We start from the raw sequence: 27,943 nt of genomic DNA on the forward strand, positions 1-27,943 counted from the left end.
GAGGCTGTGGAGTCTCCATCCTTTAAAATACTTAAAACATGACAGAACATGGTCCTTGGCAACCTGCTGTAATTGAAATTGTGAAGCAGTGGAGTTTGGACTAGAAGATTTTCAGAGGACCTTTAGAGATTCTTATGAGTCAATAATTCCCAAATATGGAATGAAAACTGATTAGTAATTAACCATATATCTAATTGTATTTATACTGCAGGTGGTTCCTCAGTTGCAATTATATAATAATACTTGTTTGACTGTCAGAAGATTACTGTTGATACTACTTTTATTATGAAAGTATCAGTGTCAAATTGTTACCGCTGCAAACAGTTGACTATGGTATACAAGTAAAAAGATGAAGTAAATTATACATTGAATTACTACTGCCATTTTACAATTAGAAAACAGAGGCTGAACAATAAAATCCATCTGCACAATGCTTTTCTATATATAATGCCCATTTACCACCTTTGGTGATCCAGTTTAAACATATGTCTGAATTAGGAAAAGAATCTCAGTATTCAAAGTCACAGTCTAATCTGTAACCATTGCACTATCTTTTGTCCGAATTTTGCTAGAAAGCGGAGTAGGAATTGAACAATAGTTGATAGTTACCACTATATACAATACAAGGGTGAATGTGAATTTTTTGCTGTTGTTGAAAAACTTCAGCTAACCTTCAAAAATGATTGTACTGATAAAGCTGGATTAACTGATAAAGCTGGTTTATTACATGCTAAATTATTTTGTGATAAATTTTATTTATATTAAAGAAGACAGGATAGATTAAGAAAGTTTTTAATTGAAGCAATACTTTAGTACGTTTAATACCAAATGGCAAATATTTCTGTAACTATGGAATTAGGGAATTATACGCTATTTTTTGTGTAAAGAATCTGTTCTGTAGAAGGGAATCTCATCCCATTTCTGTACAGCTGCCAAAGGTAGTTCATAACATCCTTGTGAAAGATAAAATAATGATGGCAAATAAAATATTTGAAGTTCATTTAAAATTTATTAAAGCATTTTTGCAAGATGAAACATACCTCCTGTTTTCCTTTGGCAGACCAACTCTCATAATTTTAGTGCTAACATTTGGCCAAATTCTGATCTTCATGCAGCCCAGGAGTAAATTTTATCTCTAGGGTTCTGCTATGGCTTTTCTAAAACTTTATCAACAAGATTATTCCAAAAACTTATTTTCTAAAACTTTATCAACAAACTTCCAAGGTTTTTGAATGATCTTGTTAATAAAGAACAAAACCATAATCTTTGTAGCTTTTCTGTATATACTAGTAAGTTAAACTGTGACTGTGGATATGTTTGATGAATTTTTGTATCATTTTTCTATTTTTGTCCCCTGATTATTCTCATTTCTTATGGAAGGTGAATAATGTATCAGTGGTGTAGGCATATGGATAAAGTTTTTTTCCCTCACTTTAAATAATAGATCTTCTTATCTTTTTACATTTATGTTCCCTTCGCAATTTATTTTTTCTTTAATATTGAATATAATTATATGTTTATATTCTACACATTTGATGAAGAATGTATTTATTTTTAATATCAGTGCCCAAGTGGTATGAAAACCATTTTCTGATGGTATGAAACCATTATATCACTCCAGTTTTAAATATTTAATTGCTTTACTAGATCCTGAGGCTATTTTTATTCTCTACATAGAAAGGAGTCAGCAGAGGCAAGAACCTAGTAATTTTATTTGAGATGATTAATAAATCCAGTGGATCACACTAAGTTAATAAAAGCAGGTCATAATCTATGCCTAGGATACTAAATCACCATTGAGAAAACATGACTTGTGTCAAAATGTACTGTATATTATCTAGACACATCATTTTCAGAAGGATTATATATAACCAATGAAATATGATGTACAGAGGTTAGTGATGTGTGCTGTTGTAATTCTGAAATTTCAAAGGGAAACTGCAATATTATAATATCTCAAATTTTTATTACTTATAAGGTAATTGTAAAGCTACCATATTGTTCTCTCTCGAGTTTTCCTTCAGACGTTTCATTCAAACAGAGAAGAAATGAGCCTCCTGGAATTCAAATCCAATCATCGTTTCATCGTTTTTTATGTAAAGATTTGGGTTTTCATATTAACTTATCAGATACCATACATCTGTGATCTGTTGGTTAACTAATTACCTTTTCATTTAGTACCAAATGCTTTTTTTTTTTTTTTTTTTTTTTTTTTACTTCAAAAGGAAAATTACATTGTCAGGTAGAAATATTTGGACAAATGCAAAAATTAACATAGCTTTACATTGTATATGCCTTCCTTAGATTTTTGTTGTTCTGCAGTGCAAAGTAGTTTCAGATGAATAAAATATTTAAGTAGCCATTAACAGTTCTCACATATCTATAAAACCAAATTGGAAGCAGACTGATGAAAAGATTTGTCCTTCAGGCAGATAAAAGGGAGGGTGGTAGGAAAAAATATCCAACACATCAATGTATACAGCTCAGAAATTGATAAATATTTTTTCTGAGGTCTGGAACTGGTGCTACAGTAGGTAGTACTACTGTAGGTAGTAGTGTACTCTAGCCTGCCCATGCTGTGGTGAACAAGTACTTCATTATATTATTTTTGATGAAGTTGGAAGAAAAGAATAATTCTAGTTGAACAAATTTAACCTCTAGTTAAAACAAAATTAATTCTCTTTCTCTATGTTTATAAATCATATATTTCAGATGGTCTGCCTAAGAAATATTAAGAACCAATACTTCAATGGTGTTTCTATTTCATTATTAAGTCATGATATTCTTACATATGTATACTATAAACAATGTGATAAAATCTGGTGCTGTATCAGCATGAGACACAATGCACCATAAAATATTATTTTTTTCCCCCTAACACACACAGGTTGCCAGAAAAAAGGAATGTGCAATGGAGATTATTAATATGGAAATATCCTAAGATACGGCATGCCATTTGAGAAACTAAATGAAATACATTTTGGCGTGGAAGATAATTAATTGTACCATGAATTACTGAGGACAGGTAAACTGAAAAATCACTTTCCTTCCTTTTTACATTCATTAATGTTGCATGTCTGCTTAAGTCTGCTGTTACCTTTTTTCCAAACTTCATTCTTGGCTGCTTCATCTGTACCTCTTTATATAAACACATATGACTGTATTAACAAACAAATAAACATTTAAAAGGGTGATTGGTGATCAGTTTCTTGTACACATCTCAAACTGACTGGTAAATTGATAACTGTAGGCTCTCCATTGGTAGCAGAAGTAAATTACAGGGAAGAAGTTTTTTTTGGTATCTATGTCAATCTTGCAGTCACCTTTGTTTGTGGTTAAAGCATATGCTAGGTCTGCCTATCAGTTCAACAATATTGAAGAAATTATTTGGAAAACTTTCATGAGATCTTCTTTCTGACTTTCGCATCTTCATAAAGCAATTAAATGAAACCAAGGATGGATGCTGTTTAACTCTTAGCTAGAAAGGGAAAAGCTTTAGTGACATAGAATGAATTTTAAAATGTTACAGCTTCCTTTCTTGTTATTATCTTGATATCAGAAATATATTCCTAAACATAGTATATGAGGATTGTAGTAGCGCAGTCGTCTCTGTAACAGAAAGGGCATGACAGCAAAGTTTCTGAATGTATTCTGATAATTATGTGAACTAGCTGAATCATAGCAAACAACATTATACATAGCCAAATTTTGTAATAGATTGTAATCTATCTGCAATAGATTTTATAATCTATTTAGTAAAGAGTTATTTAATAAAACATCTAGAAAACAAGTATTGAGTAATATTCAGAAAAATGTGTATGCAGTTTAGGAGATGGGGGGCAGCAAGTATGTTGATGTTAGTACAATCGTGCATTTTGTATTTGTACAGGGGGATACTGAGTCATGGGAGAAATTTAGGATATAAAAGATCTTTCAGTACTGTGGGTCTGATGTTTCACTTCTTTGTATCTCTGTACAAGTCCTAATTGTGAAAATTGTATTGTGATTGATACCAGCATTGGAATAGGCATTTTACATTGCTTTCAAGTAATTAAATGGATTTTGAAACCTTGTGGTAGTGAAGAATCAGTCCTAATGATGTTTTTCCTTGTATTAGAGGAAGTTTCTGAGCTTTTACCTACATTCTTAGTTTGCTATTAAGTGAGGAAACAAAATGGGTTGTGAGTTTCATGACCATACAGGTTTCCACAAAAGCTTTCCAGGTAAAAAACAGGCAAAAATAGAAATATTAATACTATAAATTTTTATTCTTTTTCAATTACCCCCACCCCCTGCCAAAGGAAAATTTGTTTTCAGTTTTCAGAGAAAATCATTGCTTTCTTATAAAGATTTTTTTTTCTTTTTGTTATTTTTAAAATATATAGGAAATCATTTTACTGAAGAAAAGCTTTTTTAATAAGCCTTATAGTAAAATATTAATCTGTTCTCTACTAACAGTACTAGAAATTAATGGACAGTGGTGAATGTTGTATTTTGGAGACTGCTAGAGACATTTTAACACTTTTTGGTGTGTTGATGCAGTACTATCAGAGACTTTCAGAGATAGTGATGAGCTAAAATTAAATAAATTCACATTGGTTAGTATTAACTTGTTGAATACATGATATTAAAAGAATGATAGAAATTCTAAATGAATTTCTAAATCTGGTAAGTATGAAAATGTGATGGATAAAGAATTGACTGGTTTGATATTTGGTCCTTCTTTCTCTGAAAAGGAGAATTAGAATAGTTAGAATTAATTATTAGAATAAAAATTAGATATAGAATAAAAGAGTCACGACTGACTCTCTAATGTAGATATTTATTCTATTAGCATCACTTGTGTCAGGGATCTCTGTTCAGTCTGATTCCAGATCCTTGACATATATTACTTGAAATTGATAACTCTTTTTTTTCCTCTCTGTTTTTTCTTTTTATCTTTTTTAAGTTCCTACCTGCCTTCCTCCCAGTTTCATTTTTCCAACTCTCTAAAATTATATGATATCATAACTTAGATGTTCATAAACGAGTATTTCCCATATGATGGAACAGAGGGTGAGGGTTACTGAAATAAAGTAAACAATGAGGCTCTGCAGTGGCTTATGAGACAGAAGTATAGACTCTGAAGATGAATTAATGAGCTAAGTGCAGGGGAGGATTGAGGATCAAAGGTTCACTGTCAAGTGTATTATCACGGGAGCATCACACAAAATGCTATATAGCAAAATAATTAGTTGCAAGGCTGGAAAGGTCTTTAAAAATATTATATTTTACTGCCTTGATTCACAAATTTGCCCGAATATGTGTGATTTTATAAAAATTAAGCACTCTTAAATTATTGATACCAGCAAGTCTCTGTATTTTATATGTTAGTGTGTTTAACTGCATGTTAGAACTCTACATTTAATTGAAATAAACTAGGAATAAATATAAAAGTAAATGGTACATAATTTTCAGTGAAAACTAGAAGTATGTGAAGAACTGTTCAAGCTGTATATGAGAACCCCCTGAGCAAGACTGACATAAGGTTGGTGATATCCTGTAGGGAAATGTACAGTGCAGGGAGGTAATAATAATCCTTCCTAGAAAATAAAGGTCACAAGTAAGACCAAATGCCAAGGAATCTCAGGGGTATTTTTAGAGCCTATTGGGTCAGTAAAACCTCAGTAGGCTTGTGTATTTTTTTAACTGTAAAACAGGATTCAGTTTGGATCAAGGGAAATGAGGACTTGCAAGTGAAGTAAATAAAGAACTTTTTCTTAGCTTCAGCCAGTGATTGCTTCTTCTGGGACAATATATTGGTTTAAGGAGGTTATGATGCTGATTCTCTGTTGGTTATGACTTTGAGCTATTGACCTGATTCCCAACACTTAATTTCTTGCAAATTCAAAGTCAGTGGAAGCTAGGACACTAAGGATTTCAGGAGTTCAGTTCCTATATTTTCATATATGGATAGAACTATAGATAAAATATATTTTTGGAAATATGTATCTTAAATGATTGTATGTGTAAGAATGTTCTGTGTTAAATGGTTACTTGAACTATGCAATAGCCAGAAGCTTGCCTTTTTCTTTTTAAATTATCCTTTTAATTTCATATAAAGAATTATGAAATGTCATTCATTTTTTTTCCCTTTATTTCTCTCTACATTTTTTAAAGGTAGTGGTGATCACTCTAGGTTCTGAATGATGGATATTCATATGGCAGAAGTTATTTTTATGCACATGTTATCTCTAAGTAGAACTGGCATACGCTTAGCTTTTAGGAATATGTTCAGAAGGTAGGAATGGAAATAAAGTCATGTTGATGCAACCAGATAAGTGTTAAGACATGTAGGCAGAAGAAGTACAGCAGAAGTTAGCACAACCATCAACTATTCTGTACATGAAGAAATACAGATTTTCAGTGACTATTTTTGCCAATCTAATACTCAGTGACCTATTACTTTGTTTACATGTCTACTGTAATTGATTTTAGAAATTTATGTATTAATTGATATTTAGTCCATGCATTTATATAGGGAAATATGAGAATATTCTGGTTCATGTTTGTGGTATGCAGAGAGTTCCAGAAAATAATTAAAATAAATAAATAAATAAAAATATATTGAAGAATGCATGTGATGATAATGCTGGCAAATTTGAATTTTCATACTCGCCTTTATTTGGAACATTGCTACTCCATTCTACCTGTCTGTTAAGCATCAACTTTTATTCTGCTTGAAAATATTTACCCCTACCTTACCAATTATAATTCACTACTTTTGAAAATATACCCTTTCTGGTAGCATGAAGTTGCTTCTTGAGAATTTTTTCTCCCAGACCAACCTTTATGATGGCAATGAGTTCTCCACAAATGTGTACAGAGCTGAATTCTTTAAATGATCTCTATATAGCTATTCCTTTCATGGTGCTTGTAATAATTTTCTTCCTGTGTGAAAACCACTGGTGTACTGAGATCAACACTCTGGTTCAATAGTCTCTTTGTGTTTGTCTGCCATATTGCTCTGTTCTTGTTTCCTTAGTATTTACCATTCAGTTAGCCTGTATTTGTAAAAGGCTAGCACGTTTTACATGCATCTCTCGTGGACATTCTGCACCATGGGAACAACTTGTTACCTTGGTTGTCATCAGAATTAGAGTCAGTATTATTTTTTATTGTTTCTGATTAAGGTTTTTTTGCTTTTAATTTTAATAGACACTGTGCAGACTGCCTTAGTTTGGGGAATTTGATGGTGCCATGATAGATAATCTTATTGATACTTCCCTTTCAAAACTGAATCTATCTATACAGTTTGTTGATATTTCAGTGTAACTCACCAATTCATTCAAACCAGGCTTTATGATTAATTTTAGTGAGATCCATCAAGTGATATTACTGAAATGTGCTGAGCAGGAATTACCTTGCTGCCTCCCACAGTTTTGGGTTAGCTATGACCTCCATGGGATCTTCAAAGCTGAGAGCTATGGCAGTGCATTACAATTTCCCTCCAAGATATTGCAGTAATAATACAAGATGCAGTGTGACAATGTAGAAAACATTGTATGGACACTTGGAACAAATCTACCCAGTTGATTCTGAGTGCATATTTAGACTCGCTTACCATTTACTGAGTCTTAGTACACATAAAGAACATCTTAAGATAATAAAAAAGATGGACAGTGAATTAATTTTCAATATTTTTTATAAAAGTACTTTCTATCTGCCATTGTCGTAATCAGCACACATGAAAATTACAGCTTTTCAGTAGACAGATAACATAAATAGAATATTGATAACAAAATAACAAACTATGTGTTGGAACAAGTCCAGAGGAGGATCACAAGGATGATCAGAGGGCTGGATCACCTCTTCTATGAAGACGGGCCAGGGCAGTTGGGGTTGTTCAGCCTGGAGAAGAGAAGGCTTGAAGGAGACTTTATAGAGCATTCCAGTACCTAAAGGGAGCATACAGGAAAACTGGGGAGGGACTTTTTCTTGGGTATGTAGTGACAGGAAAAGGGGTAATGGTTTTAAACTGAAAGAGATTAAGATTAGATTTAAGGAAGAAATTCTGTAGTCAACGTGGTGAGGCACTGCAAAATGTTGACCAGAGAAGCTGTGGATGCTCCATCCCAGGAGGTGTTCAAGGCTAGGTTGGATGGTGCTTTGGACAACCTGGTCTTGTGGGAGATTTCCCTGCCCATGGCGGGGACGTCTATGATTCTATTCTTCTAAATCTCATCATTATTAATCTTTTTAATCTCATCTCTCTCTCTTTCTCTCTTTAACTGTTCTATGATTCTATGAAATTACCGGTTTAAATTCAGTGAGTTCTGTATGTCTGTAAACTTATTGTTTTCTAACTTTATGGAAATATTTCTATTATTCAGTAATCTCTTTGTTCTTTTTCTGGAGGTAAGATTTTAATCCACTATGCTTTTTATGTTTTAGCAATGTCATCAGATTATTTGTGAAACCGTAAGAGTATCATCTTTATCTCCTTTAGTATCAAAATACTGTGCTCTATTATACTTTAGTATTACTGTTAATCTGATTTCTCCCATTCCTTGGCAAATGAAAGTTACTTCTACTCAGTATAGTTAGGAGTATTAGCAATTGTATTATATCAGCAATAGTTGATAGTGTTAAATCAATCTATAATTCTTCAGCAATTGCATTAACAGGAAATTCTCAGATGTTTGGAACCTTATAGCTTTGGGTTATACGAAGTCTAGCTTTGTGTGTAAGTTTGCAAGAAAAAAAAAAAAAAAAAGATAAACGAAACCCATAATGTTTACTGTAATGCTTTTTCTGGAATCCTGCCAATATGACAGGGAAAATCACTCATAAGATTAGTCCAGTGATTACACAAGCTTATAGTTCTAGTAAAATGCAAACTTGATGCAACTGAACAATCAAAAAGCAAAATAACAAGGAGGAGAGAAGAATGGGGGAAAGTCATTTAACTGTGTTTTTGTGAAATGCAGCAGTGTATTCACTCACTTTTAATAATATAGATTCCATCTCCTTGTTCTTGTTGTCCCCTGTCCTTCACACCAGATGTATACGGTTTGTAAAGAAAGTATGAGGACACAGTCCCACTCTTGACTGGCATGCATTTCCCCCGATCAAGCAGATATGAGTTGTGAAACTCATATTGTCCATGAAAGAAAACTTCCTTTTGGTATCGGCTGGTTACTTGAGTATGAATGCATATTTTAAAGAAATGTCTCTGGCTTGTTAATATTTCCCTGTTTATGTGTGAATGAAATGTGTTTTGTTTGTTTGTTTGTTTGTTTGTTTTTTGTGAATTCTTCTCTTTAGAATATAGTATATTATACTAGGAAACATTAATTTGTGGAAGCCCTGCCTAGAGCTTGCTACTTTCTAACAGTTAAGTCTGTCTTTCAGTTAGTCAGGAGAAGAGCAGTTGTTAGGCTTGGAGTAAGTACTAGGATGCTATTGGAAATACGATGTTATGTTAATGAGTCTGTATCATTACAATGTGTATTTGTTAGATTCACAGAGAGCTCAAAGAATTGGTAGGTTTGTATGTTGTTGTTTTTAGGGGAAGACACGTTAGCACACGTTAGCAGAGCTGAAGGACAGCAAGGAAAAACATTTCCAACACAACCGCCCTTCGTCATGTGAAGGCACTTCAGTTTCACAGCTTCTGCTACAAACCTTGCAATGTTTATGTATAGAGATCTGAATGCTCATTTATGTTACATGAAATGAGGCCTGCATTAAAGAGATGCCCTAAGTCCATCTACCACCTTACCAAAAACGCCCATTATAATCCCTGTGCACTCCACCAGTGCAGTTTCCCAAGCCTGGATATTTCATCTCACCCTGTCAAGAATCAGGAACAAAAAGGTTTTTATTTTGTGTAACCTATTGTTATAAAATTGTAATAAGACTTCCTGGGTAGATAACCAGTAACTAGAGAAGAAGCTAAAGTGTTCTGAAAAAAGAATGAATGTAAAAGTATATTTTGTTAGATCTATAGTCTTGAGGGAAGAGGACGAGAGGAAGAATGGTTTTGGAATTGTTGAGTTTCATAAGACGCTAACTTCAAGTTGTGTCTAACTTGAAACCAGGCCTGCTGATGCCAAGGACTATGTTGATAGGATCCTTAGGATCCTGTCACTCATCCTATCCTGTTGGTTAGCCTCATTGATCCATGTAATGGTTTAAACTGGGACAGGTAAGGAGGTGATTCTCTGACTACCCACATCTTGTTTCACTGGGTTCTTTGAAGTTTTGAGAGTGGCTAAAGCATGATCACCTTGAGCTAAACTAGGCAAAGCAGGAAAAATGCAGAATAAGAGCTTAACACAGGCACCTTAGTTCATTGTTGAAAAAGAGTTTGGTGAATTAGCAACATACTTCCTTGCAGTAGAGATTCACTGCAGGACTTAATCCAGCAGATTAGACAAACAAGCATCTTCCTGTAGTTCTTCAGGAGGAGGGAAGTCAGTATTCTTTCTTTATAATCATTTTAGTGCTTTGAGGAACTGCCTTCTTACTGAATTAAAATGCCTTCAATTCTCTAGCCCCCACTGATACAAGGAAACAAGCACTCAGTGTGAAATTGAGTGCACTGGGGGGGGGAGTGCATGCACCTGTCATAGTAACAAGGAAACAAGGAGCTATGATCAGGAGGAAGAAAGGAACAGTCTCTGCCAGCTTTTGCATTTGCATACTCCCATACATTAGAAATGTAAATGTGAAAATTGTAGGAAAAAAAAAAAAAAAAAAAAAAGGAAAAAAATGTGTGTGTGTAAATTAAGGATTCACTTTATGGAACCCATAGATTTTGCTTAATGAACAACCTGTACTTCCTAAATGCTGTTAACATCTTTACAAGTCACATGAATGCAAGATTTAAGACCACCATTAGATTTCCATAAAAGTTTTTTTTTTTTTTTTTTTTTCCTTTGTTTCATAAATGCAGGTCAGATCTTCAACCAAGGCCAAACTTTGTCAATTTTCACTGAATTTTTATGCAATTCACTGACAGTGAAATTATTACAATAATGCAGATTTGGATTGCTCTAAAGGAAAAGCCAAAGCATAGAGGGAAAAGAAAAGAAAACAAAGAAAAAAAAACTGGAAGTTTTGTCATGGTGTAGACTGTGGTAATGGCTTTTAGATATCATGCTGTCAATGTGGATCCAAATGTATGGAAGAGGGAGACGAGTGTTAGTAGCATCTTGTCTGGAGCTGTTCAGTCTGTCTGCTTTATTTGCTGAAGGTGTCTTCAGTCCTATTCCCATTTTCATCATTTCAGAGAGACGTTAGAAGTTTTCTTCCTCTGAGCTTCAGTCTGCTGATGTAAAGTATTTTTGACTTATTGTTTCTGTGTATATATAGGAAAAAAAAAAAAAAAAAAAAAAAAAAGATTTCAAAAGCTCCTAGGTTCTGAACATAAGAAAAAGTCATTTGTCCCCTTTCCTTATAAAAGGTTTGCATTGCATGAAATTTTTTGCTTTATTGCTACTTTTTTTGTTAATATTTTGAAGATTGTTGAGAATAGAACTGAATAATACTTTTTATTATTATTACTTTTTAATATATATACTTTTATCTTCCCTTTGCCTTCAGATATAAGAAGGAACTTCCATCACATGCCTCACATCACAGTAATTCTGCTCTATAATTTTCTGGTGGTAGATGGTGGTCGCATAAAATGGAACACTTTGAAAACCTCACTCTGTAGCAGGAATCACAAGTTTTTGGTGCCAAAATCCTCATGGGGCCAAGAGCTACAAGATGTATACTGCCTCAGAAAACTGATATTAACAAAGTAGTTCATAGTTGGAGGATGATAACAGCTTTTTAGGGGTTCTCAGTTCCGTTAGCTGATGTGGTCAGCCTCGAAGTGCAACTGGGCTGCTGAGCACCCCTCTGATATTAGCTTCACAGCTCCTTCCACAGAAGTGGATATTGCTCAGCAGTACCCACCCCATGATAGCTCTACCACCTGAGCTCTCTGTGGTTTGGAGAGAGAAAGTGGCTTTGATGGACTGAATAGCTTTGTGCAAAAGTACCTGTTCTTGTCAAATAAGCATTAAAGCTGCCTAGGTTTCTAGTTTAGACTAGCTGTCTGACATAAATTGCTAAATTTAGGTGAAATATATACCACTGCAGGTCACCAAAGCAAAACTCAGTACCCACTTCCATCCTGGTTTGCTCATTTGAATCTTTACTATTGACTGCTCGGAGGTAAAGACAATAAATAATTAGCCTAGCTATAGAGGAACAAATAAAAAAAATAAGGTGGTAGTTAAGTACAATTATTTTTTAAGAAATGTCATGAGAAGTTTTGAAAAATTAGAGGTGAGGTTTCAGCTTATAAGAACTAGTTTAGTTTTCTTGAAGTCAATAGGGCATTACAGATTTAAGACATCTGAAAATTTACACCATACATTTATAAAACTAAAATTACTTGTAATTGAAAATGTTGGATTGACCACGGTTTCATTACACAGATGGGATTGACAGTAAGTTTCCCAGGACACTTTTCCTTCAGCAAATGCATTGCAGGCCTGTTCTAATCTTACAGTGCCCATTTAATCATTATTTTTTGCTAGTATTGCCAAAAATGGTGCCAGTTTTAAATTGACTGTTGACAGTGATTTTTTTGAACATCAGTGTGCTATGCACTGTGCTGAGATCCACCAAACTTTTTTCAAATAACAAGTGAGAACATCCCCCCTCCTTACTCCTCCACACACTGCTCTTAATATAGGGATTGTATTCACATCAAAGCTGTCAGAAGGTTTCTGTGATCTCATTAGCTATACTTATTTCTACCTACAGAATAAATGAATCATCAACAGAAACAGCACTAAAGACCAACTGGTAAGACTCACATGGCTATATGTATATCCGTGCTTAGAATAGATATCTTTCCAAGACTGTAGACTCAAGTTGATAAAATTGATATCTTTGCAGAACAAAATGGGTTAAGCCATTTCTGAGATGAATTTAGTTCTGAAGTCTTTAACATAGAAGCACAATTGTTAAACCCTTTGATGAGTAGTTTTATAACTCCATATAGCTTAAGAAAAAAAAAAAAAAAAAAAAAACACACAACAACAGCAAAAAACAAGAAACCAAACACCTTTCTATTTATAGAAGAGTGAAGTAACTGTACTAAAAATATACTTTATTGCTTGTGGATTTTTTTTTGTTTGTTTTTCATTTAAGTAGTTAAAGCATAGTCATTTCATTTTATGGCTGTGCAAGGTAAATTACATAGGTGGTACCTGACAGAAATTAGCTGAGTGGATTGTGGATTCAGCCAATTTAAATGCTTCTGAATATAAACATGCACTGTAGGGGAGTGAATTCAGAGTAAATGGGAAAATGAAGAGAGTCTGGACATGGCTAAAAGCTCAGTGCTGAATAAGTGATGTTAGGATATTGGTGGTGGATGATAACAGGTATAGGACCTTCACAGTGAAAAAGCGAAAGGATTTTGATGTCTAGCTTCTGGTTAGTTGTGCTGTTAGAAGATAATTTTAGAAGCTAATGGGAAGAGTGGTCACTGTAAACTGAAATTAGTAACAACCAGTAGCTATTTTTAGAGCAGCTGGATATACAGAGTGTGTCTGTCAGAAAGGTGAGTCAGGTATCTCTGAAAGTTGAGGGCTGTCATCCAGGAAGACCTGGATGAATGAGAGAAATAGGTCTAGCAAAGAAAAGATGAGGAATTCAAAGAGTTGGATGGTCAGGCATGGAATTCTTCTAATTTTGCATTACCTTCCTTTATAGTTAAGGGGAAAGAGTTCTAGAGACTTGAAATACTGATAATTACTCTGCTGATCAGGAGTATAAATGAGGGAAGGAATAAAACTTTACATTTTCTCTTTTTGCTCAGTGAAGCATAGGCACCCAGTCTAAAAACATTCTGCGTACAAGGCAGCTCCATGTTTCTTTGCCACACACATCTCCTGTATGCCAGTGGAGAATTGACCTAGTAGAGTAAGCGTATGTCCAACCAGTGAAAACTAACCTTAAGCCACTACACAAGCACGCTCGTATTCTGTAGTGCAGAAGAAACAGCTTTTTCTGCCACAGCTTTGACAGGATTTTGTGTCTACATCTGTCTTATTTACAGTCAGTACAATAAATCTGAACTAAGAGAGACTAAGAATTCCAACCTCCAACTGAACAACTGAAACTCTGTATTTCTGGAATACAAAGTCTTCCTTTTGAAGAGTTAGAAAATTCTTAAAAGTGGAAGAGTGGCTTTTGTATGTGATCACATCTGTATAAAATAGTGTGTCTTGTGAAACTGTGGGGAATTTCCCAAACTATCGGTTTGAGATCAAAGTACATTCCATCAAAATTGCATGCCCTAATAGTCTCTTGCAGTCATTCAATCATGTCACCTTATTATTGGGTACTGAAGAACTTCTGTAGATATTCAAAGGACAATCTTCATTGTTTCCACATCATGCTATGTTATTCTCAAATATTCATAGGCCAAAACATAAAGCTAGGAAGTACCAATAATCTAAGCAACTCAAAAAAAAAAAAAAAAAAAAAAAAAAAAAAAAAAAGCTAAGTATAGTCAAGCCTTGCTACAAAGATTTACATGAACAATGGCATTGAAAAGGTATTTAAGTATCGTAGTATCGTGGACTTCAATAATGAATTATGTGACACTGTATGACTGGTTTAGTTGATTCTATTCACTGTCAGTCAACATGCCTCAATGAAGGAACTGAGTTCAGCATAAAGACTTTGAATGTCATACAGTCAGCTTGTGTCCAATCAGGTTGGCTGCACTTGGAAGCCAGGAGGTAAGGAGTTAGCAGTGGCAGCCTGCCAAAGGCATACAAAGAAGGCAGCAGCACTAGTTTCAGGAGAGGATGAAAAGGAGTTTCAGTCCTGTGACTGAAAGCAGCAAATACCAGCATTGATTTTTCCAGCAGTTTATTTTACAACAGTGGTCAGGCCTTCTGATCTTGACAGGACATGTGCTGTACACATCAGAGCACTGAGTGGCAAGGACTGGAGTGGAACAAGGCAGAGGCTCCCACTCTCATTCCCCTGCAGACTATGGCGGACTAGATCCCACATGACCCAAGTATCAGTGTCAACAGCACCTACTCGGTCCTCACAAACATACATCTAGGGAATTACTATTGCCTAGAAGCCCCTCTGTGTGTCCACCAAACAGTTTCTTCCAGAGTATGAGGTGGTGCGGTGCATCAGTCAGTTAATTATACCCGAGTTAATGGCCAAGCTTTAGGCAAAAGCAATGCTCTTTCCACTTCCTTTCCTAGGAAAGGGAGGTGTTTCTGGTCCCATCCACTCCTTACATTTGGGAGCAAGTGAAGGAACTACCTCTGTTTTTTTTTTTACCCTAGGAACAATAGTTCAACTGTTTAGATGGCCTTTATATAGATGTGCATACCCAACTAAGGTCAGTAAGATGCCACTTGTGCCACGTATCACAGAGAGTCTCCGATAGGTAGAAGATTTAGCAACTTGTTCCTCCACTAACTCGTTTATGAAACATTTGTTTTCCACAGTATATTATTTTTATTTATTTCCCAGTGATAAGTATAGCCAAATTTCAGGACAAGTGATTTTATGCGTTGTATTCCAATATAAATACATGACTTAACAGTCACTTCATAGTCATTGGTCGTGAAATCTGTCAGAAAGCAGTCCTTTTTGCTTTGGTTCTTGTCTATAAAAGGAAAGAATGATTTACACATGCTGCACATATACAGTTTGAGTTTTGCAAATAACTCCTTGCCAGAAGATACTGTACAAAATAGTAATACTCTTTTTGCTTTGTTTCTCACCACATTTATAAAGGTTTGGACAAAGAAATAGCTTGGGAATAATATTTTTTTTCTTATTGTCTACTTTTTATTTTATTTATTTATTTATTTTAAGCAGATAAATTGTGGTACTAAGAAACACAGCATGAGAGGCAGTGTCTCAACTGATATAAATCAATGTAGCTCCATTGAAGGTTGAGAATCTGGCCATTAAATTCATGTAAAGTTACTGGGTTTTGATTTCCAGGAGAGCTGACAAAGCACACACATCACCAGGTAAACTGGAAGAGACAGGCTCAGGATCTCTGAAAACCAGGCCCATGGTTTCTAATAGGTCAGAGGCATTTATAAACAATGGATTAAATTATCACTACCGTATAATCTGCAAGCCCCCCAAGGTAGCTAAAGTAACACTGTTGTGCATGGTACACAGATATAATTCAGCTTATAGAGAATCCTGTGGTGGATTTTTGTTTTTGTTTGTTTGTTGTTTTTATTGTTGTGTGTATGTGTTTTGTTGTTGTTGCAGTTTTATTCTGCAAACATGTTTGCTTCCTGTTACATTTTCTGTGTTACGATCCACCAAGTTCTATAGAATTTCCAGTTTTTGAAAATATGTTGATGCATCTGGTAAAGAAACACAAGGCATGAGGATTGGTGGAAGGGGCTGAGTAATGCTTGTGAAATGTTTGGGGGAAACTGAGTAAGATCTCTGTTGCAGGGATCCAGTGAAGCTTTAAATACCAATTCCCTTCCAGTAGGGAGTAGACAAAGGCTAAAAAACTATTTTGGAACTTATCCCCTCTCTAGTTCAGGAAAGTAACACTAACAAATGTCAGGTCCAATTGAATTTTGCCTGTGCTATTATCTATCCATCCTCGAGGCACACATTGCCCATGAAGGTGACAGAATAGCAATTATTTTCTCCAGCTTCAAGGATTTTTCACACACATTGTGAATCCTACTGATTCACTGCAGAGATTATCACTGAAAATGAAGTGCTAGGCTAAAACCAGATTGTAAATTGTATTACTGTGTATGTATGGATGGATGCAAAAAGAGGAAACATGGGGCAAAAGTAAAAAACCTGAAGTAATGTAAACTTCTGTTGCACTTGACATTTGAGCTTTTCCAGTGAGTTCTTTGTGCTGAAGTCCATTCCTGGGCATTACTGTCACTTCTGCTTTCACTATGGAACATTAACTCTGCTTTCATCGCTCACATCTAGCAATGATCAGATGAAGCGTGGCATATCCAAGTTGATAACCTATCATTTCCTTTCCTTTAAAAACAGACATATAAACATATTTCAGCACCATCCTTTACTTGGTGGCTCTTTTTCTTAAAATGCTGGTTCTTCCATGAAGAAGAAAAAAAACACTTTTTTTTTTTCTTTGCTGCTGAAATATTTAAAGATGTGCCTGTGAAATGATAAGGCTGATCCATCAGGCCGGATCTTAACAGGCCAGAAGGCAGCTTAAACATCATAGCCATTATCTGTTATGCAAGCTGATTTATCTTTCAGGAGTGAATTTTGTTTAGGATAAAATTAATTACAGAAGGGATGTAACCCTCTTATGCAAGTAGTTCTGTTTGGATGGGCTGCTAGTGAAAATCTTTGACTTGGGAGCTAAGAGTGAAGCAACAAGTTACTCCATTGATGATCCATCCCTGGAGTTAGGACTCTAGTCTGAGATCCCAGTGATACTTTCACATGGCCTGCTGTTAAGATGGATTTCCTAAATGTTACAGCCCAATGAAAACTGTGGAGACAATTACATTTTGCAAAACAGCAAGTGTGGGAGCTTGAAAGGCACGTGCATTGCAAAAGACTGCTGACAGGGCAATGTGATACTGAAACAATAGGAAAGTTGATCTGCTTTGGGTCATGGTGAAATCATTTAATTAGAGAAGCCTACTAGATTTAGGTTTATGTAACTATAGTATGCTGCAAATTGTCTGTTATTACTGTTATTGCCTTGTTAATAGTTTTTAGTGTCTTTAGGGTGAGGTGAACTAGAATGTCAGAATAGAAAGACTGGTCCTCTATACATTTTAAGTGGTGGTATTTTCTGCCTCACAGGCCTATCATATATCTTGTAACATCAGTGACAGCATTTAAGGGAGGAGCAAGGGAGTCTGGTAGCCAAGGTGAAGAAAAATGTGATGGGAGCAGAGGGAGAGAAAGAAAAGTATGGAGATTGTGAAATGAGTGATTACAACCATGCAAGTGTATTGTAATTTTGGAAGTGCTGATTTTCTCTTAACCCTCCAGACCCTTCTAATCAACCTGAGAAAGGCCAAAAGTAAAACAGGTCCTACAGACAGACTCACAGAGACAAATGAGAGTTAAGCCATTGGCCACATGACTTGGTATTCCAATTATTAGTATATTGGAATACAGTGAATAAAGTAAGGGAATTTGGAAGAACCTTGTATTTATTCCATATTTCTTCTCTGAAGCATGGGCATTAGGTGATTTTTAAAAGAAAAGGTACAGATCTGTTGCAGATTTAAACAGCTTTTATACCTGAAGTCACTAACTCGCTAGGACTTCTGATGTCCACAGGAGGGTCATTCATTTTCTGAATTGCTCAACTCTTCATGCAGATCTGTTGCATTTTCAGATTTAGAGGCAGCCAAGTGTATGAACTTCACTAAATTCCATATACTGTGTTGAAAATTATCCAGAATGTTTTCCATTAAAATTCAAGGTTCATACAGCACACCTTCCTTAAAGCATTGCTGCAAATTAAATTCACTTATACATTAGGAAGAGTGCCAATGCAATCATAATAGAAGGCTGAAATGCTGAAATGATAAAGTAGCTCTTTTTCTGCCTTCCTTGGCACTTATTCAGCACCCCACTTTGATTCAAACATCATACCCATTTGGTAAAACTCCTGAGAGTAATAAAAAATTATTTATTATGAACCTGATTTGTCAGAGAAGGATGTGATGTGCACTGGGAGTCTGGTACAAAATAACCATAGGTTTTTCAGATTGTGCATAAAACAGCTGGGGTAATTTGGTTCTTGTGTGGGGGTATTTCTGACTGAAGAACCTGCTAACAATGACTCTTCAACAAATGTCAAAGGAATATGTTCTTTGTTTGGACATTTACCAGACTAAAGAGCAGCCAGTCCATCCATTGTCTTCTGCTGGGTTACGCATATAGAGTTACTTTGTTCATGAAGCGATGTCATCTGTGTCAAAATCATGTAGCATGTCATTTTTCTGTTCACTCAGGCTGATTGATTAGTTCACGTGCTTCTATATGTATTTCCGTTAAATAGTTTGTGAAGCTGATTGCTTTTGAAAGGATTTTTTTTTTCTCATTGAAAAGGGTCACTAATCCCAATAATGCTTTTGAAAGGAACTGTTGCTTTTGACATTTTATTTTTGTTTCAGCATTTTCCATAGACATGTTGTTTTTATTTATTTTTTTAATTGGAAATTTTATGAAAAAGATTATTGGCATTTCTAATTTTTGAGTGATTTAATGTTCTGTAAATGATATAGAGTAGTGTTATAATTGTCAAATATCTTCCAAATATTAAAATGATAAAAAAGCATTGCTATCAGAATAACATGAAAACAATATTTTCAATATTTAGACAATAAAGTATTTGCATTTTATTTTTGTTTGTTTAAATTTCTAACACATTTTAAACATACTTTCCTCACCATTACTTTCATTTAAAAATAGCATTTAAAGGCACTGTGAAATTGTTCTCTGGGAAGTTGTTAAAGAGATACTTTCACCTTCAAGTTAGAAGGATCATATTTGTTGCTGTGGTGAGTTTTTTTGTTTGCTTGTTTGTTTTTTTTTTGATAAAATATTTTAAAATATGTAAATGAATATATAGAGGTGGACAGGTAGTCATAATAATATTGAGGTAATAATTTGTTATTACAGTTCAGATAAATAACAGTAAAACATATAGCTTGCACATTTTTCTGATTCAGAGCTGGAGACAAAAATATGACAATATCTTTTAAAATAAGATAAATGTTTTCATAGACAAGACTGTATTCAAAAGAGTGAGAGCTATCAATAGGCGTAGAAGGAATATATCATTCAACAGGGAAAGCCAGGGGGTGAAAAAATTGCTCTAAACTGAAACCCAGTAATAAAGTCAGGCATAAGGGGACCCCTACGAGGAACTTAGTAGAGGGGCTTACCTAGGAGCATGCCAGGAAGAGGTGGTGGGAGAAGGAGGGAATCTGGGCATAGTAGTCAGAGAAATGTTTGCCTGCTGACAAAGGAGATTCTCAAAGCCTCTCATTATTAGCAGCATGAGAGGAATGTTAATACCATTGTTTAATAAGTGATATGTAGTGTGCATATGAAATACTGTTATAAGAAGAAAGATGATTTTGAGCATGCTCAGAGAAGGGTAAGCTATAGTGCATTTTAGACAGACATGAGAGGACATGGCCTGTGTAGTGTAGTCCAGCTGAAATTCAGAGATTTATATAAGTACTTGGAAGAAGGAGAAAAACTAGTTCAATTAAAGGATGAGATACAAGCCATACTAATTATTATTAAATGGTCGTGAGTAGATTTGAAGGAGATCTGCAATAAGATGTGATGTGAGGTTCTAAAAATGATTTCTCAGTATGGTGAAGCTGATTAATCTAACTAGTTTTAAGGTGGAGCTTGAAATAAGGTATGGGTTATCTCAATTGGTTATCTCAATGGGTTATCTCAATACCAAGATTTCCTGGTATAAGAAGTATGAGCATTAATATATTGGTATCTTATGTTCCAGTAAATCTAAATTTTGTTTAAAGAAGTCTTGGCAGCCTTAAACTTGCACTTCTTTGTGTAGGTCACAAACTTCAAAGCTTTTCTAGCCATTTTCTGAGGCCAGAGTACTTTTCTCCTCTGCTTTCTCTTCTCCCATTGCAGAATTCAGTTTTTAAATTACTAGAATGAAAACCAAGGGGAGAAAGCATGGCAGCAAATTACAGTGGAATTAAATTCTCTGAACTATTTTGTTGATATAGCCAACTCACATGTTGGCTAAAGATCAGAAGGAAATTTATTCTCTTCAGCTGAAGTTAGTGCCAGTCACTTTATATCTTTTTATTTTGTCTTTATTTTCTTTCTTGATTTTGTAGGGTGATCTGGAAATTGTATTTAAGGAATTCCTTGCTATATAGGATACTATGGTATTACAATTATCTTTGATCTCTTCTATTCTGCTTCTGTGGCATAGTATAGTTGTGGAATTTTGTTTTTGCTCTGGGTCATAATGGTATTCACAATGGTAATTAATAGCGGTATTGATAGTGTTAGAAGGTATGGTAACTTCTAAACTGAACATTGATATCAGGGTATTCTGTTCTTGATGAGATTTTATGCCACGATCTAGGTAGTCCTTCCAGTCATACCTTCCTACTTCCTACCCTTTTCCTCCAAAATAAACAATCGTATAAAAATCATGGAAATGTTAAAGCTGTGGTGGATGCAGCTATTAAATCAGATCGCTAGTCAGAGTAAGCACTATAGAGACAATTTTTGTTTGTTTCAAAGGGGTAGGCTGTGCCAAAATCCATAGCCACAAACCTGTGTGCAAAGTATTGATAGACAGGGAGAAGTTCTCTGAATATATGCTGTCATTGTACTTTAATAATGGGCATTGATAAATAGGAGTCTTATCTTTGCTTAAAACATGGAAAATGATTTTGATCCTCTTTACACAGACATATGAATAGGCTGAGGTGAAAAACACAGGATAGAATGGTGAACACAGTAAATAAGACAAGGAGAACAAAGGAGTTCCAGTTCCTAAGCCTGAGGCTAGGATCCTTCTGTTATTGCTACATTGACATAAACCCATCATAAAAGTTAACAGGTACATAAATAAACAACACAGAGTCATGCCAGATAGGTGCAGACAAGTAACAAATTGTCCTGTCCTGAAGCTTTCACTGAAAAACAAAACAAAACAAAACAAAAATATATTTCCAAAATATGTTTCCAGGAAGAACAAAAATAGACCGTGTTTTCAAGGAGGACCTGGCTAAATAAAATACTACCAAAAATATATATAAACAAAACAAACAAAAATAAATAAACATTTCATTCAATCCAAAAAGCATGGTTTTGTGCCAGGATGATTTGACCATTTAAAAACACAAGTCATGTTTAGAACATGAATGTTGCTTCAAGACAAAAATCAAATTGACTTTAAATCAAATTTTATTTTGGAAAGATAAAAATAGTTTTACAAAGTTCTGTTTTTAAACATGTGGAAATAAAGGCTTCATTTTGGCGAGAACACGTTTTTTTTTTTTTTTTTTTAAATGAATTTGGACCTCAGTCAGCTAACAGCTATGTTCCTTAAACGTTTAAATATTTAATTTGTTTGGTGATGAAACTGCAATAGATACAGCAACTTACAGGCTATGTTGAGCTACAAAAATATACCTTGTAGACAAGATTGTTATTATTTGCCTCTTTATCAGTGTCCTACTATACAAGGTCTCAAAAAGAGGACATTCGTACCTTTTTCATAGAATAAAGCTGTTGTGTTAGAGAAAAGAAAGAAGAAAAATCTGTCTCACCTTACTGCTCCTCTTCTGAAAAATAAGGCAATTGCACAAGAAATAAGTTATAGATTTTGTCTTTGCTTCTGTCACATGTTAGCTTCCATAGCAAATGTATCTGTTGTGTCATCTTACACACAGAAATGCTGCACATATTTATAAGTATTTATTGCTTAACTTGACATATATTGGACAAATATGTTGGGCATACAATGGGCAAATTTAGTTTTGCCTCAGTGGAAAGAAATTATGTGTTTTTCCTTCATAGTCACAGGTAGGTCATCTGGATCCTGCATATAACATATATGCATGTGTACTATACTGCCATAAGGAAAAGTTGTGTATGTGTATGTATGTATGTGACGAAGGACAGGGTAGATCTGATGAAGGTTCATTTTAGTCCATGATGAAATTGATATTTTGGGCAATAAAGCTGTTAAGAAATCTAATTTTAAAAAAATCCTTTGTCTACATATAGTGCAAAATCTGTTCTTCCAGATTAAGTACAGAGATAGCTGAAAGAATTTTTAAGTAAAGAAGTTAGGGGAATACATTCCAAAATATGAAGACATATCAATTGTCAAAGACACAGTTGAAACAATCATAACGTGATTTTATTGCTGGTGTTGCTGTAAACCAGGGACTTCCTTTAACAAAAATCAAAAACAAAAACAAAATAAACAAGCAACAATAACAAAACCAATAAAAAATATATATATGTATGTATTTTGAAGAAAGGATTAAGTCCTCCTAGTGTTTTCTTTACGGGTTATTTCACTACTGTATGTGTTGATAAACTTGTATTCAAAAGCTAAGTACATTCCTGGTAAAATACACAAAAAGAGCATTTAAGAGATTTTAAGAAGAAGCCAGACACCTCCTACATTTATAAAAGAGCAGTTCACAGGGGAAAACAACAACAACAAAATACACAGCAAAAATACCCTCATAGCAGAGTATCAGTAAATGGAAATCTCTGAAGGATAGTCACTTTTGTGAAGAACCTTCTGATTTACAGTGTAGGAATGGCTTATCAGTATATGTGAACTCATAAGCTGATGAAGGAAGTTTCCACGATATTAATTCTTCTGGATGAAGACCAAAAATAGTCTCTCTGTTTTATTTGTACAAATTAAAACAGTAACTATGTGAGCCCAATACTAAGGGCCTACTTGAAAGAAAGCACTATGATATAGAAGAAATTTACTTTCAGGTGCCATAAAGACGTGAAAAACTGTCAGAGAAGTGTCATAGAAGCTATCCCACTCTCAGAACATCTTTCTCTCTTCAAGTCTTCTCCTAGGACCCACTCATCCCAGTAGACAAAGGAGTTAATAATTGTGCTTGTGAGCCTCTTACTTGGAATTTGCATATACAAACAGTAACAGCTGCTTGCAAAGTGCAAAGTCTTGTGCTTGTACAATTGGATAGTTTAAGTGCTCAAAGTTTCCAGTCTGATTAGTGTATCAGAGTTGAGTTTCCCCCGAGAATTCTTTCTGCTCAAAGGGAAAAGACCCATATAATTTGGAGGTATGAAACTGTGAAGCTCTTGACAAAGGTCATGCCTGGCAACCTAAAAGTGCTAGCAATAGATTACTGCTATTTTACAACTGAAATGCAATGTACACTGTCAGGATCCACCTTTACCTGTGATTTCACAGGACTCTAAAATCTGAGGGGCAGCAGTTGGCTTGACTTAGAAGTGTCTCCAAGACTCTCTAGTATGGTTGTTTAAGGCGTGAGACAAAAAACAGCTGTCTGGGACAAAAGCTGTATAGCCAGTTTTCATACTGTACCCCAACTGAAGATCTAGCCTTCAGTAGAGTTGGAATGATCCTAAGTGGACAGTGGACCTAACTTTTAAATAGTTTGCTCAGACAAATAAGTAATCTTGAAATTAACAATGGCAATTTTATAACTAGGGAGGAACGGGTAGTTGAATGAAGGACTCGAGTGTTAACTGAATGTTCCAAACTATTAAGTCAATAGGTTACTTAAGCGGAAAAAGCAATTTGTCAGGCTGGGTAGATGTAGTGGAGTGGAGGGCTTCAGTCTGGATGGATGGTGATCGTTTTGGCTGCAGTGCTTTTGGATTTCACCATCAATTTATTAATTTCAGTTTTTTACTTAAAATGTGGAGAGCGTTTATTTCCGTCCCATTTAATGTGAAAAATGATCTTACTGCACATACGTCAAGGTTGTAGAGCACCAGGTTTATAAATACTGAAATGTGAGGTATACGATGGACCAGTAGGTGGCAGTGCTGGGTGACATTTACCGGTGTGTGTGTGTGTGTGTTGCCAGGTGAGGAAAGAAAATACTTTAGCAACTGCATCGCAATTATTTATTTATTTATTTATTTATTTATTTATTTTTACTGTATGCACTTTTGCTTGCTTTTCCCTTCTTCAGGGACATAAAGCTGCACAATATCTACTTTATTCAAGACACTGCTTTGCTTTGCAGCAGTCATGCTGTATTTTGTGAAGCCTCTCAGACATTAAAATCTTAGGGCATTTATTGGTTTCAGTGTGGCAGTCATAGAAGTGAGCTTAAGTCTCCCACTTGGGAAAAATAAAAAATAAAAAAGGAAAATAAAAAAACACTCAAGACTTGCAATTAGGAATGTAGAGCAAAAATATGCAGATAAATACTAATTTCATGTATTTATCTTTAGTGAGTATTTTCATTCATGGTTTTGAAGTGACAATTTATTGGGTTTACAGTGTGCAAACATTATTCTCTGTTTACTCTTGAAGTATATGTTTGCATTTTCAGCCTTTAAATTAGGTACTTTGGGTGAGATACAATACAAGGTACTTACAAAATAAGGATTGGTTTAAAAAAAGGATTTAAAATTCTACTTCATGCATTAAATAAACAAGTCAACTTTAAGAGAATGAAATAAAATTATTATCAAGAATCTGTGTATGAATTTAATCAGGTGTTCATTACAATATCAGGCAAACAAGATGCATTTAAATAATGTTTTTATTCCATTTTATGAGAACTCCAAGATGTTAATATAGTTTCATATTTAAATTGGGACAAAACGTAAAAATTATTATTTTTTTTTTCTATCCATTAAATCCAAATGAAATTCAGAATTGGTTTTCTGAAACTTTTTTAACTCTTTACCTCAACTTTGAACTTTAAAATTGTGCCATGTTTACTTTTACATATTAGCTTCATAGCAAAAGACTTTGTTAACAGAGGCTTTAAATTATTATAATAATTTTGGATAAATAAGAGCTTACTCAAGACCACCCCTCCCAAATCAGTAGTTTCAGTGAGTTAACACTTCACAATCATTAAGAAAACTCCTCAACTCTTTTTCAGATAAGTACGGAAAGATGTTTCCTCAATACCAGCTGTTTGCTTCCTACTATAGTTGAGATTGAGAAGTTTGCAGAAGTATGCAACAGCTCTTATATCTTCAGCTCAATCAATATAATATATATATTTTTAATTTTGTCTCTCTCCTTCCGTACGTACAACAATTCTATTCTTCCCTGAGCAAAATTTCAAAATCTTCATCTCCTGTTTTTCAGAAGAGTAGTTGCACAATAATGAACAGAAACCATATATAATTCTTTGTTGTTCTTTTCCAAAAGACATTTGGAGAGCAGCAAAGTGATGCTGATGTGATTGACAGTGAATTCATTGATGGGGAGCAATTTAAGTATGTAATATATCAAAGTGTCTCTTCAGAGAAGATCAAAGTAATTTTACTTTTTAGTGAGCAGATGTAAAAAGAAGAGAAGGGAAAGAAACTCTGACAGAATCCTACAGATAGGTGGTTTCCTTGCAGTATTTAGTGCACAGTATTTGGGCTTTTAAAGTCTATAGAAAAAAAGCAAGTGGAGCAAACTATGATGTTCAGAGAAGGAAGCCTTAGTCTGCAGTAGTAGCTGTGAAAATTTATATGCAAAATTTCCTACTGAAAAGGGAGGTTTTGTAGAGATGGCATTGGCAAAGGAAGAATCCAGTGACATAAAGACTATTAATAACATTTTACAGTCTTTTGTTTCACAAAAACTGTATTTCATAACAATTCTCCCAATTTAGCTTACTTTTCAGATGATCACCATCTGTGCATACCTATGTGAAAATCACATTTAGATCCCTGCAATGCAAATAATTCTGTCAGGCTAATTCATATTTTCATTTATTTACTGTGGTTTGGTTTTGTTTTTGCTAAAGGGCAGGTACAATGCATTTTAATGTTAATACTCTACCTTTAGATATACAGAAGGTTGGGCCAGCTAGTATTTGGAATGGAGGAGTTACTAAAGTTTGCAACAATGCTAATTAACTGGGCATAAACAAAGAAATACTTTACCAATATTTCTTTGCCTCACAGTCAATCAAATAAACAACCATTAAATATTGGGTCATTCGAGATTATTTAGTGCTACCTATTCTGCTTTCTGTGTTTTGATTAATCAGGATAACTTCTTCAAGTTTAAAATGTTAATTTAACTCACTAGGTCTTCTGCTTCATTAATGTTTTCTGTAGAGTCATTTAGAAGAAAATGTTTCATCAAACAGTAGTGCTTCAATCATAAAAGGATGATATAGCAGAAACATTAGAACTCACATGATCCAAAGCTTCTCTCAGATGTTAGCATCTCATTTTCTAAACGGGACCGGTCATTAGCTTTCTCAGTTCATTTCAAACAAGCAAAATAATCCCTTACTTTCGCAAAGAACCTTTTATTCTTTGAAAGTACTTAAAGGCTGTATGTACAACATTTACTGTCTTACCTTCAGATATACTTTCAGCACTGGGCTGGAACAAAGTGACATGCTTACAGGCTCAAAATCTCCTGCTCTTTCTAGACGGCAGTGGTTCTTGAGAGAGGATTGCCTGCATAATGAGAAAGCAAATAGTGCAATCTTTTGTAAAAGCAACCCCCATTTTATGCCAGTACTGAAAATCTGCAGGCTCAGCATTTTGGGGGGAATTTGATATAAAATGACTGTTTGTTTTCTCATGGCATCTTTCAGCTCAGGACTTTCCAATATTTTCTAATTCTTAATAAATTTGACTTCAATAGGCCTGTTAGCAATGACTATTGTCTTATTTTTCAGCTTTACGTGTGTTTGTCTGACATGTACCTGGGACATATCAGACATCATATTTAAAGTATATATGGCTATAGGATAATTCTAGACATTCTCAAAATTATGTGTTGTTTTATAAATGCACATATATGATTGTCCAGCACATGCGACAAATTAGTTGAACATGATCTATGAGTGCTTATTACCAGCTGTCTTGTCAGATTATAAGTCTACTTTCTCCGGCTTCCATGTTAATCATACAGTGAGAAATCTGTATGAAACCCTCGTATTCAATTGTAGTTGCAATGGTATAGCACTACTGTTAATCAAAGTCCTCTATCATGTTTATTATCAGTGGCACATAGAGGGAAAATCAGCTATTGTCTGTATGGTTTGGGTTAGCCCCCAAATCCATCACCTAGGAGTTAAATTCTATAACGTTCTTCCTTGATTTTATGTCTATTCTTTGTCTTTTTTTTTTTATTATTATTATTATTATTCCCCCTCCCTCCTTTTTTCCTATGCTA

The 27,943-nt window shown here is 34.6% G+C and overlaps 1 protein-coding gene across 13 annotated transcripts in view; it reads left to right on the forward strand.

The window, feature by feature from the left end:
• Positions 1-27,943, forward strand: part of LRRC4C (leucine rich repeat containing 4C) — a 510,287-nt gene that overhangs the window by 289,678 nt on the left and 192,666 nt on the right. For 11 of the 13 annotated variants that reach the window (XR_014693267.1, XR_014693268.1, XM_084519873.1 and 8 more), the window contains one exon: positions 2,888-3,025. The exons of 1 other annotated variant lie outside the window; for it this stretch is intronic. The gene's annotated coding sequence lies outside the window, so the exon portion shown is untranslated. Of the gene's footprint in view, positions 1-2,887; positions 4,073-27,943 lie in introns of those variants that run through there. One more of the 13 variants, XR_014693269.1, reaches the window with a different exon arrangement.

The sequence above is a fragment of the Aythya ferina genome (assembly GCF_964211825.1).
Source record: "Aythya ferina genome assembly, chromosome: 5".
Taxonomy (NCBI): Eukaryota; Metazoa; Chordata; class Aves; order Anseriformes; family Anatidae; genus Aythya; species Aythya ferina.